Here is an 18,162-nt window from a genome sequence, read left to right on the forward strand (position 1 = left end):
CTCAGATATAGGTTGAACAGGTGAGTGGCAATCAACAAAAAAGTGAAAATTTCAAAATTTCTACTTTTTACCTTTTTTGTGTTTCCAGTTAAGGGGGTATATGAGAGGGGGGGATGAAACCAAGTGGATCACCTAGAGGACACTCGGGGCTTCCATTATCACCATCAACCACCTGCCTACCACCAGCAGGAGCGTGGGAATCCTATAGAATGCACCATGAGTCATTTTGCCCTGCACACAGGTGTTTTTCCACCCTTCTGCGACCTCTAGCGGCCGGAGTATATAAGCTAGGTGGGTCAAACAAATTGCATCGTTTAGAGGACACTCAGGGCTTCCATTTGCATCATCAATCACCCGCCTACCACCAATAGGGGCGTGGCAATTCACCAAAAAACACTTTGGAATTTAACGTGTCACCCTTTTGCGGCCATTAGCGCCTAAACAGGGTGATCTAAGATGGCGCAAACTATTTGATTCATGTAGCCGCACAGGTGCACGTTAATTAGAGACATCAATCTCAGATATAGGTTGAACAGGTGAGTGGCAATCAACAAAAAAGTGAAAATTTCAAAATTTCTACTTTTTACCTTTTTTGTGTTTCCAGTTAAGGGGGTATATGAGAGGGGGGGATGAAACCAAGTGGATCACCTAGAGGACACTCGGGGCTTCCATTATCACCATCAACCACCTGCCTACCACCAGCAGGAGCGTGGGAATCCTATAGAATGCACCATGAGTCATTTTGCCCTGCACACAGGTGTTTTTCCACCCTTCTGCGACCTCTAGCGGCCGGAGTATATAAGCTAGGTGGGTCAAACAAATTGCATCGTTTAGAGGACGCTCAGGGCTTCCATTTGCATCATCAATCACCCGCCTACCACCAATAGGGGCGTGGCAATTCACCAAAAAACACTTTGGAATTTAACGTGTCACCCTTTTGCGGCCATTAGCGCCTAAACAGGGTGATCTAAGATGGCGCAAACTATTTGATTCATGTAGCCGCACAGGTGCACGTTAATTAGAGACATCAATCTCAGATATAGGTTGAACAGGTGAGTGGCAATCAACAAAAAAGTGAAAATTTCAAAATTTCTACTTTTTACCTTTTTTGTGTTTCCAGTTAAGGGGGTATATGAGAGGGGGGGATGAAACCAAGTGGATCACCTAGAGGACACTCGGGGCTTCCATTATCACCATCAACCACCTGCCTACCACCAGCAGGAGCGTGGGAATCCTATAGAATGCACCATGAGTCATTTTGCCCTGCACACAGGTGTTTTTCCACCCTTCTGCGACCTCTAGCGGCCGGAGTATATAAGCTAGGTGGGTCAAACAAATTGCATCGTTTAGAGGACACTCAGGGCTTCCATTTGCATCATCAATCACCCGCCTACCACCAATAGGGGCGTGGTAATTCACCAAAAAACACTTTGGAATTTAACGTGTCACCCTTTTGCGGCCATTAGCGCCTAAACAGGGTGATCTAAGATGGCGCAAACTATTTGATTCATGTAGCCGCACAGGTGCACGTTAATTAGAGACATCAATCTCAGATATAGGTTGAACAGGTGAGTGGCAATCAACAAAAAAGTGAAAATTTCAAAATTTCTACTTTTTACCATTTTGTGTTTCCAGTTAAGGGGGTATATGAGAGGGGGGGATGAAACCAAGTGGATCACCTAGAGGACACTCGGGGCTTCCATTATCACCATCAACCACCTGCCTACCACCAGCAGGAGCGTGGGAATCCTATAGAATGCACCATGAGTCATTTTGCCCTGCACACAGGTGTTTTTCCACCCTTCTGCGACCTCTAGCGGCCGGAGTATATAAGCTAGGTGGGTCAAACAAATTGCATCGTTTAGAGGACGCTCAGGGCTTCCATTTGCATCATCAATCACCCGCCTACCACCAATAGGGGCGTGGCAATTCACCAAAAAACACTTTGGAATTTAACGTGTCACCCTTTTGCGGCCATTAGCGCCTAAACAGGGTGATCTAAGATGGCGCAAACTATTTGATTCATGTAGCCGCACAGGTGCACGTTAATTAGAGACATCAATCTCAGATATAGGTTGAACAGGTGAGTGGCAATCAACAAAAAAGTGAAAATTTCAAAATTTCTACTTTTTACCTTTTTTGTGTTTCCAGTTAAGGGGGTATATGAGAGGGGGGGATGAAACCAAGTGGATCACCTAGAGGACACTCGGGGCTTCCATTATCACCATCAACCACCTGCCTACCACCAGCAGGAGCGTGGGAATCCTATAGAATGCACCATGAGTCATTTTGCCCTGCACACAGGTGTTTTTCCACCCTTCTGCGACCTCTAGCGGCCGGAGTATATAAGCTAGGTGGGTCAAACAAATTGCATCGTTTAGAGGACACTCAGGGCTTCCATTTGCATCATCAATCACCCGCCTACCACCAATAGGGGCGTGGCAATTCACCAAAAAACACTTTGGAATTTAACGTGTCACCCTTTTGCGGCCATTAGCGCCTAAACAGGGTGATCTAAGATGGCGCAAACTATTTGATTCATGTAGCCGCACAGGTGCACGTTAATTAGAGACATCAATCTCAGATATAGGTTGAACAGGTGAGTGGCAATCAACAAAAAAGTGAAAATTTCAAAATTTCTACTTTTTACCTTTTTAGTGTTTCCAGTTAAGGGGGTATATGAGAGGGGGGGATGAAACCAAGTGGATCACCTAGAGGACACTCGGGGCTTCCATTATCACCATCAACCACCTGCCTACCACCAGCAGGAGCGTGGGAATCCTATAGAATGCACCATGAGTCATTTTGCCCTGCACACAGGTGTTTTTCCACCCTTCTGCGACCTCTAGCGGCCGGAGTATATAAGCTAGGTGGGTCAAACAAATTGCATCGTTTAGAGGACACTCAGGGCTTCCATATGCATGATCAATCACCCGCCTACCACCAATAGGGGCGTGGCAATTCACCAAAAAACACTTTGGAATTTAACGTGTCACCCTTTTGCGGCCATTAGCGCCTAAACAGGGTGATCTAAGATGGCGCAAACTATTTGATTCATGTAGCCGCACAGGTGCACGTTAATTAGAGACATGAATCTCAGATATAGGTTGAACAGGTGAGTGGCAATCAACAAAAAAGTGAAAATTTCAAAATTTCTACTTTTTACCTTTTTGTGTTTCCAGTTAAGGGGGTATATGAGAGAAGGGGATGAAACCAAGTGGATCACCTAGAGGACACTCGGGGCTTCCATTATCACCATCAACCACCTGCCTACCACCAGCAGGAGCGTGGGAATCCTATAGAATGCACCATGAGTCATTTTGCCCTGCACACAGGTGTTTTTCCACCCTTCTGCGACCTCTAGCGGCCGGAGTATATAAGCTAGGTGGGTCAAACAAATTGCATCGTTTAGAGGACACTCAGGGCTTCCATTTGCATCATCAATCACCCGCCTACCACCAATAGGGGCGTGGCAATTCACCAAAAAACACTTTGGAATTTAACGTGTCACCCTTTTGCGGCCATTAGCGCCTAAACAGGGTGATCTAAGATGGCGCAAACTATTTGATTCATGTAGCCGCACAGGTGCACGTTAATTAGAGACATCAATCTCAGATATAGGTTGAACAGGTGAGTGGCAATCAACAAAAAAGTGAAAATTTCAAAATTTCTACTTTTTACCTTTTTTGTGTTTCCAGTTAAGGGGGTATATGAGAGGGGGGGATGAAACCAAGTGGATCACCTAGAGGACACTCGGGGCTTCCATTATCACCATCAACCACCTGCCTACCACCAGCAGGAGCGTGGGAATCCTATAGAATGCACCATGAGTCATTTTGCCCTGCACACAGGTGTTTTTCCACCCTTCTGCGACCTCTAGCGGCCGGAGTATATAAGCTAGGTGGGTCAAACAAATTGCATCGTTTAGAGGACACTCAGGGCTTCCATTTGCATCATCAATCACCCGCCTACCACCAATAGGGGCGTGGCAATTCACCAAAAAACACTTTGGAATTTAACGTGTCACCCTTTTGCGGCCATTAGCGCCTAAACAGGGTGATCTAAGATGGCGCAAACTATTTGATTCATGTAGCCGCACAGGTGCACGTTAATTAGAGACATCAATCTCAGATATAGGTTGAACAGGTGAGTGGCAATCAACAAAAAAGTGAAAATTTCAAAATTTCTACTTTTTACCTTTTTTGTGTTTCCAGTTAAGGGGGTATATGAGAGGGGGGGATGAAACCAAGTGGATCACCTAGAGGACACTCGGGGCTTCCATTATCACCATCAACCACCTGCCTACCACCAGCAGGAGCGTGGGAATCCTATAGAATGCACCATGAGTCATTTTGCCCTGCACACAGGTGTTTTTCCACCCTTCTGCGACCTCTAGCGGCCGGAGTATATAAGCTAGGTGGGTCAAACAAATTGCATCGTTTAGAGGACACTCAGGGCTTCCATTTGCATCATCAATCACCCGCCTACCACCAATAGGGGCGTGGCAATTCACCAAAAAACACTTTGGAATTTAACGTGTCACCCTTTTGCGGCCATTAGCGCCTAAACAGGGTGATCTAAGATGGCGCAAACTATTTGATTCATGTAGCCGCACAGGTGCACGTTAATTAGAGACATCAATCTCAGATATAGGTTGAACAGGTGAGTGGCAATCAACAAAAAAGTGAAAATTTCAAAATTTCTACTTTTTACCTTTTTTGTGTTTCCAGTTAAGGGGGTATATGAGAGGGGGGGATGAAACCAAGTGGATCACCTAGAGGACACTCGGGGCTTCCATTATCACCATCAACCACCTGCCTACCACCAGCAGGAGCGTGGGAATCCTATAGAATGCACCATGAGTCATTTTGCCCTGCACACAGGTGTTTTTCCACCCTTCTGCGACCTCTAGCGGCCGGAGTATATAAGCTAGGTGGGTCAAACAAATTGCATCGTTTAGAGGACACTCAGGGCTTCCATTTGCATCATCAATCACCCGCCTACCACCAATAGGGGCGTGGCAATTCACCAAAAAACACTTTGGAATTTAACGTGTCACCCTTTTGCGGCCATTAGCGCCTAAACAGGGTGATCTAAGATGGCGCAAACTATTTGATTCATGTAGCCGCACAGGTGCACGTTAATTAGAGACATCAATCTCAGATATAGGTTGAACAGGTGAGTGGCAATCAACAAAAAAGTGAAAATTTCAAAATTTCTACTTTTTACCTTTTTAGTGTTTCCAGTTAAGGGGGTATATGAGAGGGGGGGATGAAACCAAGTGGATCACCTAGAGGACACTCGGGGCTTCCATTATCACCATCAACCACCTGCCTACCACCAGCAGGAGCGTGGGAATCCTATAGAATGCACCATGAGTCATTTTGCCCTGCACACAGGTGTTTTTCCACCCTTCTGCGACCTCTAGCGGCCGGAGTATATAAGCTAGGTGGGTCAAACAAATTGCATCGTTTAGAGGACACTCAGGGCTTCCATATGCATGATCAATCACCCGCCTACCACCAATAGGGGCGTGGCAATTCACCAAAAAACACTTTGGAATTTAACGTGTCACCCTTTTGCGGCCATTAGCGCCTAAACAGGGTGATCTAAGATGGCGCAAACTATTTGATTCATGTAGCCGCACAGGTGCACGTTAATTAGAGACATGAATCTCAGATATAGGTTGAACAGGTGAGTGGCAATCAACAAAAAAGTGAAAATTTCAAAATTTCTACTTTTTACCTTTTTGTGTTTCCAGTTAAGGGGGTATATGAGAGAAGGGGATGAAACCAAGTGGATCACCTAGAGGACACTCGGGGCTTCCATTATCACCATCAACCACCTGCCTACCACCAGCAGGAGCGTGGGAATCCTATAGAATGCACCATGAGTCATTTTGCCCTGCACACAGGTGTTTTTCCACCCTTCTGCGACCTCTAGCGGCCGGAGTATATAAGCTAGGTGGGTCAAACAAATTGCATCGTTTAGAGGACACTCAGGGCTTCCATTTGCATCATCAATCACCCGCCTACCACCAATAGGGGCGTGGCAATTCACCAAAAAACACTTTGGAATTTAACGTGTCACCCTTTTGCGGCCATTAGCGCCTAAACAGGGTGATCTAAGATGGCGCAAACTATTTGATTCATGTAGCCGCACAGGTGCACGTTAATTAGAGACATCAATCTCAGATATAGGTTGAACAGGTGAGTGGCAATCAACAAAAAAGTGAAAATTTCAAAATTTCTACTTTTTACCTTTTTTGTGTTTCCAGTTAAGGGGGTATATGAGAGGGGGGGATGAAACCAAGTGGATCACCTAGAGGACACTCGGGGCTTCCATTATCACCATCAACCACCTGCCTACCACCAGCAGGAGCGTGGGAATCCTATAGAATGCACCATGAGTCATTTTGCCCTGCACACAGGTGTTTTTCCACCCTTCTGCGACCTCTAGCGGCCGGAGTATATAAGCTAGGTGGGTCAAACAAATTGCATCGTTTAGAGGACACTCAGGGCTTCCATTTGCATCATCAATCACCCGCCTACCACCAATAGGGGCGTGGCAATTCACCAAAAAACACTTTGGAATTTAACGTGTCACCCTTTTGCGGCCATTAGCGCCTAAACAGGGTGATCTAAGATGGCGCAAACTATTTGATTCATGTAGCCGCACAGGTGCACGTTAATTAGAGACATCAATCTCAGATATAGGTTGAACAGGTGAGTGGCAATCAACAAAAAAGTGAAAATTTCAAAATTTCTACTTTTTACCTTTTTTGTGTTTCCAGTTAAGGGGGTATATGAGAGGGGGGGATGAAACCAAGTGGATCACCTAGAGGACACTCGGGGCTTCCATTATCACCATCAACCACCTGCCTACCACCAGCAGGAGCGTGGGAATCCTATAGAATGCACCATGAGTCATTTTGCCCTGCACACAGGTGTTTTTCCACCCTTCTGCGACCTCTAGCGGCCGGAGTATATAAGCTAGGTGGGTCAAACAAATTGCATCGTTTAGAGGACGCTCAGGGCTTCCATTTGCATCATCAATCACCCGCCTACCACCAATAGGGGCGTGGCAATTCACCAAAAAACACTTTGGAATTTAACGTGTCACCCTTTTGCGGCCATTAGCGCCTAAACAGGGTGATCTAAGATGGCGCAAACTATTTGATTCATGTAGCCGCACAGGTGCACGTTAATTAGAGACATCAATCTCAGATATAGGTTGAACAGGTGAGTGGCAATCAACAAAAAAGTGAAAATTTCAAAATTTCTACTTTTTACCTTTTTTGTGTTTCCAGTTAAGGGGGTATATGAGAGGGGGGGATGAAACCAAGTGGATCACCTAGAGGACACTCGGGGCTTCCATTATCACCATCAACCACCTGCCTACCACCAGCAGGAGCGTGGGAATCCTATAGAATGCACCATGAGTCATTTTGCCCTGCACACAGGTGTTTTTCCACCCTTCTGCGACCTCTAGCGGCCGGAGTATATAAGCTAGGTGGGTCAAACAAATTGCATCGTTTAGAGGACACTCAGGGCTTCCATTTGCATCATCAATCACCCGCCTACCACCAATAGGGGCGTGGTAATTCACCAAAAAACACTTTGGAATTTAACGTGTCACCCTTTTGCGGCCATTAGCGCCTAAACAGGGTGATCTAAGATGGCGCAAACTATTTGATTCATGTAGCCGCACAGGTGCACGTTAATTAGAGACATCAATCTCAGATATAGGTTGAACAGGTGAGTGGCAATCAACAAAAAAGTGAAAATTTCAAAATTTCTACTTTTTACCATTTTGTGTTTCCAGTTAAGGGGGTATATGAGAGGGGGGGATGAAACCAAGTGGATCACCTAGAGGACACTCGGGGCTTCCATTATCACCATCAACCACCTGCCTACCACCAGCAGGAGCGTGGGAATCCTATAGAATGCACCATGAGTCATTTTGCCCTGCACACAGGTGTTTTTCCACCCTTCTGCGACCTCTAGCGGCCGGAGTATATAAGCTAGGTGGGTCAAACAAATTGCATCGTTTAGAGGACACTCAGGGCTTCCATTTGCATCATCAATCACCCGCCTACCACCAATAGGGGCGTGGCAATTCACCAAAAAACACTTTGGAATTTAACGTGTCACCCTTTTGCGGCCATTAGCGCCTAAACAGGGTGATCTAAGATGGCGCAAACTATTTGATTCATGTAGCCGCACAGGTGCACGTTAATTAGAGACATCAATCTCAGATATAGGTTGAACAGGTGAGTGGCAATCAACAAAAAAGTGAAAATTTCAAAATTTCTACTTTTTACCTTTTTTGTGTTTCCAGTTAAGGGGGTATATGAGAGGGGGGGATGAAACCAAGTGGATCACCTAGAGGACACTCGGGGCTTCCATTATCACCATCAACCACCTGCCTACCACCAGCAGGAGCGTGGGAATCCTATAGAATGCACCATGAGTCATTTTGCCCTGCACACAGGTGTTTTTCCACCCTTCTGCGACCTCTAGCGGCCGGAGTATATAAGCTAGGTGGGTCAAACAAATTGCATCGTTTAGAGGACACTCAGGGCTTCCATTTGCATCATCAATCACCCGCCTACCACCAATAGGGGCGTGGCAATTCACCAAAAAACACTTTGGAATTTAACGTGTCACCCTTTTGCGGCCATTAGCGCCTAAACAGGGTGATCTAAGATGGCGCAAACTATTTGATTCATGTAGCCGCACAGGTGCACGTTAATTAGAGACATCAATCTCAGATATAGGTTGAACAGGTGAGTGGCAATCAACAAAAAAGTGAAAATTTCAAAATTTCTACTTTTTACCATTTTGTGTTTCCAGTTAAGGGGGTATATGAGAGGGGGGGATGAAACCAAGTGGATCACCTAGAGGACACTCGGGGCTTCCATTATCACCATCAACCACCTGCCTACCACCAGCAGGAGCGTGGGAATCCTATAGAATGCACCATGAGTCATTTTGCCCTGCACACAGGTGTTTTTCCACCCTTCTGCGACCTCTAGCGGCCGGAGTATATAAGCTAGGTGGGTCAAACAAATTGCATCGTTTAGAGGACACTCAGGGCTTCCATTTGCATCATCAATCACCCGCCTACCACCAATAGGGGCGTGGCAATTCACCAAAAAACACTTTGGAATTTAACGTGTCACCCTTTTGCGGCCATTAGCGCCTAAACAGGGTGATCTAAGATGGCGCAAACTATTTGATTCATGTAGCCGCACAGGTGCACGTTAATTAGAGACATCAATCTCAGATATAGGTTGAACAGGTGAGTGGCAATCAACAAAAAAGTGAAAATTTCAAAATTTCTACTTTTTACCTTTTTTGTGTTTCCAGTTAAGGGGGTATATGAGAGGGGGGGATGAAACCAAGTGGATCACCTAGAGGACACTCGGGGCTTCCATTATCACCATCAACCACCTGCCTACCACCAGCAGGAGCGTGGGAATCCTATAGAATGCACCATGAGTCATTTTGCCCTGCACACAGGTGTTTTTCCACCCTTCTGCGACCTCTAGCGGCCGGAGTATATAAGCTAGGTGGGTCAAACAAATTGCCTCGTTTAGAGGACACTCAGGGCTTCCATTTGCATCATCAATCACCCGCCTACCACCAATAGGGGCGTGGCAATTCACCAAAAAACACTTTGGAATTTAACGTGTCACCCTTTTGCGGCCATTAGCGCCTAAACAGGGTGATCTAAGATGGCGCAAACTATTTGATTCATGTAGCCGCACAGGTGCACGTTAATTAGAGACATCAATCTCAGATATAGGTTGAACAGGTGAGTGGCAATCAACAAAAAAGTGAAAATTTCAAAATTTCTACTTTTTACCTTTTTTGTGTTTCCAGTTAAGGGGGTATATGAGAGGGGGGGATGAAACCAAGTGGATCACCTAGAGGACACTCGGGGCTTCCATTATCACCATCAACCACCTGCCTACCACCAGCAGGAGCGTGGGAATCCTATAGAATGCACCATGAGTCATTTTGCCCTGCACACAGGTGTTTTTCCACCCTTCTGCGACCTCTAGCGGCCGGAGTATATAAGCTAGGTGGGTCAAACAAATTGCATCGTTTAGAGGACACTCAGGGCTTCCATTTGCATCATCAATCACCCGCCTACCACCAATAGGGGCGTGGCAATTCACCAAAAAACACTTTGGAATTTAACGTGTCACCCTTTTGCGGCCATTAGCGCCTAAACAGGGTGATCTAAGATGGCGCAAACTATTTGATTCATGTAGCCGCACAGGTGCACGTTAATTAGAGACATCAATCTCAGATATAGGTTGAACAGGTGAGTGGCAATCAACAAAAAAGTGAAAATTTCAAAATTTCTACTTTTTACCTTTTTTGTGTTTCCCGTTAAGGGGGTATATGAAAGGGGGGAATGAAACCAAGTGGATCACCTAGAGGACACTCGGGGCTTCCATTATCACCATCAACCACCTGCCTACCACCACCAGGAGCGTGGGAATCCTATAGAATGCACCATGAGTCATTTTGCCCTGCACACAGGTGTTTTTCCACCCTTCTGCGACCTCTAGCGGCCGGAGTATATAAGCTAGGTGGGTCAAACAAATTGCATCGTTTAGAGGACACTCAGGGCTTCCATTTGCATCATCAATCACCCGCCTACCACCAATAGGGGCGTGGCAATTCACCAAAAAACACTTTGGAATTTAACGTGTCACCCTTTTGCGGCCATTAGCGCCTAAACAGGGTGATCTAAGATGGCGAAAACTATTTGATTCATGTAGCCGCACAGGTGCACGTTAATTAGAGACATCAATCTCAGATATAGGTTGAACAGGTGAGTGGCAATCAACAAAAAAGTGAAAATTTCAAAATTTCTACTTTTTACCTTTTTTGTGTTTCCAGTTAAGGGGGTATATGAGAGGGGGGGATGAAACCAAGTGGATCACCTAGAGGACACTCGGGGCTTCCATTATCACCATCAACCACCTGCCTACCACCAGCAGGAGCGTGGGAATCCTATAGAATGCACCATGAGTCATTTTGCCCTGCACACAGGTGTTTTTCCACCCTTCTGCGACCTCTAGCGGCCGGAGTATATAAGCTAGGTGGGTCAAACAAATTGCATCGTTTAGAGGACACTCAGGGCTTCCATTTGCATCATCAATCACCCGCCTACCACCAATAGGGGCGTGGCAATTCACCAAAAAACACTTTGGAATTTAACGTGTCACCCTTTTGCGGCCATTAGCGCCTAAACAGGGTGATCTAAGATGGCGCAAACTATTTGATTCATGTAGCCGCACAGGTGCACGTTAATTAGAGACATCAATCTCAGATATAGGTTGAACAGGTGAGTGGCAATCAACAAAAAAGTGAAAATTTCAAAATTTCTACTTTTTACCTTTTTTGTGTTTCCAGTTAAGGGGGTATATGAGAGGGGGGGATGAAACCAAGTGGATCACCTAGAGGACACTCGGGGCTTCCATTATCACCATCAACCACCTGCCTACCACCAGCAGGAGCGTGGGAATCCTATAGAATGCACCATGAGTCATTTTGCCCTGCACACAGGTGTTTTTCCACCCTTCTGCGACCTCTAGCGGCCGGAGTATATAAGCTAGGTGGGTCAAACAAATTGCATCGTTTAGAGGACACTCAGGGCTTCCATTTGCATCATCAATCACCCGCCTACCACCAATAGGGGCGTGGCAATTCACCAAAAAACACTTTGGAATTTAACGTGTCACCCTTTTGCGGCCATTAGCGCCTAAACAGGGTGATCTAAGATGGCGCAAACTATTTGATTCATGTAGCCGCACAGGTGCACGTTAATTAGAGACATCAATCTACTAGGGCGCTCCGTTTACGCCTTACTTCGTAAGGCGCAAACTGCGCTAGTTTTTTTAACCTCTAGCTAATTCTTCTTTGGAACGCACATTGTATATATTTCTTCTGTGCGTGTGTATGTCACTGAACTCCTCCTAGACGGCTGGACCGATTTTGATGAAATTTTTTGTGTAAGTTCAAGGGACGTCGAGGATGGCTTAGATTCACATTCACATTCGATCAACTAGATAATGTTTTAACAATGAATTTATTTATTATTTAAATTGTTGTTGATGTTAGAACGTTTTACATAGAATTTCGGCAGACTACGCTGCAGTTGTGTCAGATATTCAAAAGTTAAAGATTTAAAAATTCATCACTTTCGCTGTAAGAGTTGGCGTTATAAATTAGCGCCATCTGTACTTCATCTCTTTAACTTGATATTGAAACAGATAAAAATCATATGCTCTTAGTACTCCTAGACTTTCTATTATTCTATTGTTATTTTCGTTGTCATCTTATGATGTTTTACATTAGGGGGGGAGAGGGTTGAATCATGTTTGAAGTGTGTCTAAAAAACGATACTTTTTGAGTGAGATTTATAACAACCAACCTAACCTAAAAATTTATTTGTGTAGTTCATTAACTTCATAATAAATTTTTTAAATTGTTTTTACTATTCATGTTTTAAATGAAAAAAACTATTAAAAAACTAGAAAAAAATTCTATTAAAAATCATTTAATTTAAAAAAAATTATTCATTTTCCAAATTAAGAAGCAAGAAAATAAAATTACCCGTTTTTCATCTAAGATTTGTAACAATAAATCGTTTTCGGTGATAATTAAAAATTTTATTTTCAATAAATAACTCATATTCGTTGTGGATTACTCGGTTTATTTTGTATACATTTTTAATTAAATTTACACATGGGTTTGTTAACAACCACCCTAATCTAAAAATTATTTTTATAGTTTATTGATTCCATAACGCATAAATCTTTTTTGTTAATTATTTAAAATTTCATTCTCAATAAAAAAACTCACATTCGTTGCGTATTATATTACAGTATTTTTTATATATATATATATATTTGATTCATGTAGCCGCACAGGTGCACGTTAATTAGAGACATCAATCTCAGATATAGGTTGAACAGGTGAGTGGCAATCAACAAAAAAGTGAAAATTTCAAAATTTCTACAGTTTCCAGTTAAGGGGGTATATGAGAGGGGGGGATGAAACCAAGTGGATCACCTAGAGGACACTCGGGGCTTCCATTATCACCATCAACCACCTGCCTACCACCAGCAGGAGCGTGGGAATCCTATAGAATGCACCATGAGTCATTTTGCCCTGCACACAGGTGTTTTTCCACCCTTCTGCGACCTCTAGCGGCCGGAGTATATAAGCTAGGTGGGTCAAACAAATTGCATCGTTTAGAGGACACTCAGGGCTTCCATTTGCATCATCAATCACCCGCCTACCACCAATAGGGGCGTGGCAATTCACCAAAAAACACTTTGGAATTTAACGTGTCACCCTTTTGCGGCCATTAGCGCCTAAACAGGGTGATCTAAGATGGCGCAAACTATTTGATTCATGTAGCCGCACAGGTGCACGTTAATTAGAGACATCAATCTCAGATATAGGTTGAACAGGTGAGTGGCAATCAACAAAAAAGTGAAAATTTCAAAATTTCTACTTTTTACCTTTTTTGTGTTTCCAGTTAAGGGGGTATATGAGAGGGGGGGATGAAACCAAGTGGATCACCTAGAGGACACTCGGGGCTTCCATTATCACCATCAACCACCTGCCTACCACCAGCAGGAGCGTGGGAATCCTATAGAATGCACCATGAGTCATTTTGCCCTGCACACAGGTGTTTTTCCACCCTTCTGCGACCTCTAGCGGCCGGAGTATATAAGCTAGGTGGGTCAAACAAATTGCATCGTTTAGAGGACACTCAGGGCTTCCATTTGCATCATCAATCACCCGCCTACCACCAATAGGGGCGTGGCAATTCACCAAAAAACACTTTGGAATTTAACGTGTCACCCTTTTGCGGCCATTAGCGCCTAAACAGGGTGATCTAAGATGGCGCAAACTATTTGATTCATGTAGCCGCACAGGTGCACGTTAATTAGAGACATCAATCTCAGATATAGGTTGAACAGGTGAGTGGCAATCAACAAAAAAGTGAAAATTTCAAAATTTCTACTTTTTACCTTTTTTGTGTTTCCCGTTAAGGGGGTATATGAAAGGGGGGAATGAAACCAAGTGGATCACCTAGAGGACACTCGGGGCTTCCATTATCACCATCAACCACCTGCCTACCACCACCAGGAGCGTGGGAATCCTATAGAATGCACCATGAGTCATTTTGCCCTGCACACAGGTGTTTTTCCACCCTTCTGCGACCTCTAGCGGCCGGAGTATATAAGCTAGGTGGGTCAAACAAATTGCATCGTTTAGAGGACACTCAGGGCTTCCATTTGCATCATCAATCACCCGCCTACCACCAATAGGGGCGTGGCAATTCACCAAAAAACACTTTGGAATTTAACGTGTCACCCTTTTGCGGCCATTAGCGCCTAAACAGGGTGATCTAAGATGGCGAAAACTATTTGATTCATGTAGCCGCACAGGTGCACGTTAATTAGAGACATCAATCTCAGATATAGGTTGAACAGGTGAGTGGCAATCAACAAAAAAGTGAAAATTTCAAAATTTCTACTTTTTACCTTTTTTGTGTTTCCCGTTAAGGGGGTATATGAAAGGGGGGAATGAAACCAAGTGGATCACCTAGAGGACACTCGGGGCTTCCATTATCACCATCAACCACCTGCCTACCACCACCAGGAGCGTGGGAATCCTATAGAATGCACCATGAGTCATTTTGCCCTGCACACAGGTGTTTTTCCACCCTTCTGCGACCTCTAGCGGCCGGAGTATATAAGCTAGGTGGGTCAAACAAATTGCATCGTTTAGAGGACACTCAGGGCTTCCATTTGCATCATCAATCACCCGCCTACCACCAATAGGGGCGTGGCAATTCACCAAAAAACACTTTGGAATTTAACGTGTCACCCTTTTGCGGCCATTAGCGCCTAAACAGGGTGATCTAAGATGGCGAAAACTATTTGATTCATGTAGCCGCACAGGTGCACGTTAATTAGAGACATCAATCTCAGATATAGGTTGAACAGGTGAGTGGCAATCAACAAAAAAGTGAAAATTTCAAAATTTCTACTTTTTACCTTTTTTGTGTTTCCAGTTAAGGGGGTATATGAGAGGGGGGGATGAAACCAAGTGGATCACCTAGAGGACACTCGGGGCTTCCATTATCACCATCAACCACCTGCCTACCACCAGCAGGAGCGTGGGAATCCTATAGAATGCACCATGAGTCATTTTGCCCTGCACACAGGTGTTTTTCCACCCTTCTGCGACCTCTAGCGGCCGGAGTATATAAGCTAGGTGGGTCAAACAAATTGCATCGTTTAGAGGACACTCAGGGCTTCCATTTGCATCATCAATCACCCGCCTACCACCAATAGGGGCGTGGCAATTCACCAAAAAACACTTTGGAATTTAACGTGTCACCCTTTTGCGGCCATTAGCGCCTAAACAGGGTGATCTAAGATGGCGCAAACTATTTGATTCATGTAGCCGCACAGGTGCACGTTAATTAGAGACATCAATCTCAGATATAGGTTGAACAGGTGAGTGGCAATCAACAAAAAAGTGAAAATTTCAAAATTTCTACTTTTTACCTTTTTTGTGTTTCCAGTTAAGGGGGTATATGAGAGGGGGGGATGAAACCAAGTGGATCACCTAGAGGACACTCGGGGCTTCCATTATCACCATCAACCACCTGCCTACCACCAGCAGGAGCGTGGGAATCCTATAGAATGCACCATGAGTCATTTTGCCCTGCACACAGGTGTTTTTCCACCCTTCTGCGACCTCTAGCGGCCGGAGTATATAAGCTAGGTGGGTCAAACAAATTGCATCGTTTAGAGGACACTCAGGGCTTCCATTTGCATCATCAATCACCCGCCTACCACCAATAGGGGCGTGGCAATTCACCAAAAAACACTTTGGAATTTAACGTGTCACCCTTTTGCGGCCATTAGCGCCTAAACAGGGTGATCTAAGATGGCGCAAACTATTTGATTCATGTAGCCGCACAGGTGCACGTTAATTAGAGACATCAATCTACTAGGGCGCTCCGTTTACGCCTTACTTCGTAAGGCGCAAACTGCGCTAGTTTTTTTAACCTCTAGCTAATTCTTCTTTGGAACGCACATTGTATATATTTCTTCTGTGCGTGTGTATGTCACTGAACTCCTCCTAGACGGCTGGACCGATTTTGATGAAATTTTTTGTGTAAGTTCAAGGGACGTCGAGGATGGCTTAGATTCACATTCACATTCGATCAACTAGATAATGTTTTAACAATGAATTTATTTATTATTTAAATTGTTGTTGATGTTAGAACGTTTTACATAGAATTTCGGCAGACTACGCTGCAGTTGTGTCAGATATTCAAAAGTTAAAGATTTAAAAATTCATCACTTTCGCTGTAAGAGTTGGCGTTATAAATTAGCGCCATCTGTACTTCATCTCTTTAACTTGATATTGAAACAGATAAAAATCATATGCTCTTAGTACTCCTAGACTTTCTATTATTCTATTGTTATTTTCGTTGTCATCTTATGATGTTTTACATTAGGGGGGGAGAGGGTTGAATCATGTTTGAAGTGTGTCTAAAAAACGATACTTTTTGAGTGAGATTTATAACAACCAACCTAACCTAAAAATTTATTTGTGTAGTTCATTAACTTCATAATAAATTTTTTAAATTGTTTTTACTATTCATGTTTTAAATGAAAAAAACTATTAAAAAACTAGAAAAAAATTCTATTAAAAATCATTTAATTTAAAAAAAATTATTCATTTTCCAAATTAAGAAGCAAGAAAATAAAATTACCCGTTTTTCATCTAAGATTTGTAACAATAAATCGTTTTCGGTGATAATTAAAAATTTTATTTTCAATAAATAACTCATATTCGTTGTGGATTACTCGGTTTATTTTGTATACATTTTTAATTAAATTTACACATGGGTTTGTTAACAACCACCCTAATCTAAAAATTATTTTTATAGTTTATTGATTCCATAACGCATAAATCTTTTTTGTTAATTATTTAAAATTTCATTCTCAATAAAAAAACTCACATTCGTTGCGTATTATATTACAGTATTTTTTATATATATATATATATTTGATTCATGTAGCCGCACAGGTGCACGTTAATTAGAGACATCAATCTCAGATATAGGTTGAACAGGTGAGTGGCAATCAACAAAAAAGTGAAAATTTCAAAATTTCTACAGTTTCCAGTTAAGGGGGTATATGAGAGGGGGGGATGAAACCAAGTGGATCACCTAGAGGACACTCGGGGCTTCCATTATCACCATCAACCACCTGCCTACCACCAGCAGGAGCGTGGGAATCCTATAGAATGCACCATGAGTCATTTTGCCCTGCACACAGGTGTTTTTCCACCCTTCTGCGACCTCTAGCGGCCGGAGTATATAAGCTAGGTGGGTCAAACAAATTGCATCGTTTAGAGGACACTCAGGGCTTCCATTTGCATCATCAATCACCCGCCTACCACCAATAGGGGCGTGGCAATTCACCAAAAAACACTTTGGAATTTAACGTGTCACCCTTTTGCGGCCATTAGCGCCTAAACAGGGTGATCTAAGATGGCGCAAACTATTTGATTCATGTAGCCGCACAGGTGCACGTTAATTAGAGACATCAATCTCAGATATAGGTTGAACAGGTGAGTGGCAATCAACAAAAAAGTGAAAATTTCAAAATTTCTACTTTTTACCTTTTTTGTGTTTCCAGTTAAGGGGGTATATGAGAGGGGGGGATGAAACCAAGTGGATCACCTAGAGGACACTCGGGGCTTCCATTATCACCATCAACCACCTGCCTACCACCAGCAGGAGCGTGGGAATCCTATAGAATGCACCATGAGTCATTTTGCCCTGCACACAGGTGTTTTTCCACCCTTCTGCGACCTCTAGCGGCCGGAGTATATAAGCTAGGTGGGTCAAACAAATTGCATCGTTTAGAGGACACTCAGGGCTTCCATTTGCATCATCAATCACCCGCCTACCACCAATAGGGGCGTGGCAATTCACCAAAAAACACTTTGGAATTTAACGTGTCACCCTTTTGCGGCCATTAGCGCCTAAACAGGGTGATCTAAGATGGCGCAAACTATTTGATTCATGTAG

Source organism: Bactrocera oleae, chromosome X, assembly GCF_042242935.1.
Source record: "Bactrocera oleae isolate idBacOlea1 chromosome X, idBacOlea1, whole genome shotgun sequence".
Lineage (NCBI taxonomy): Eukaryota > Metazoa > Arthropoda > Insecta > Diptera > Tephritidae > Bactrocera > Bactrocera oleae.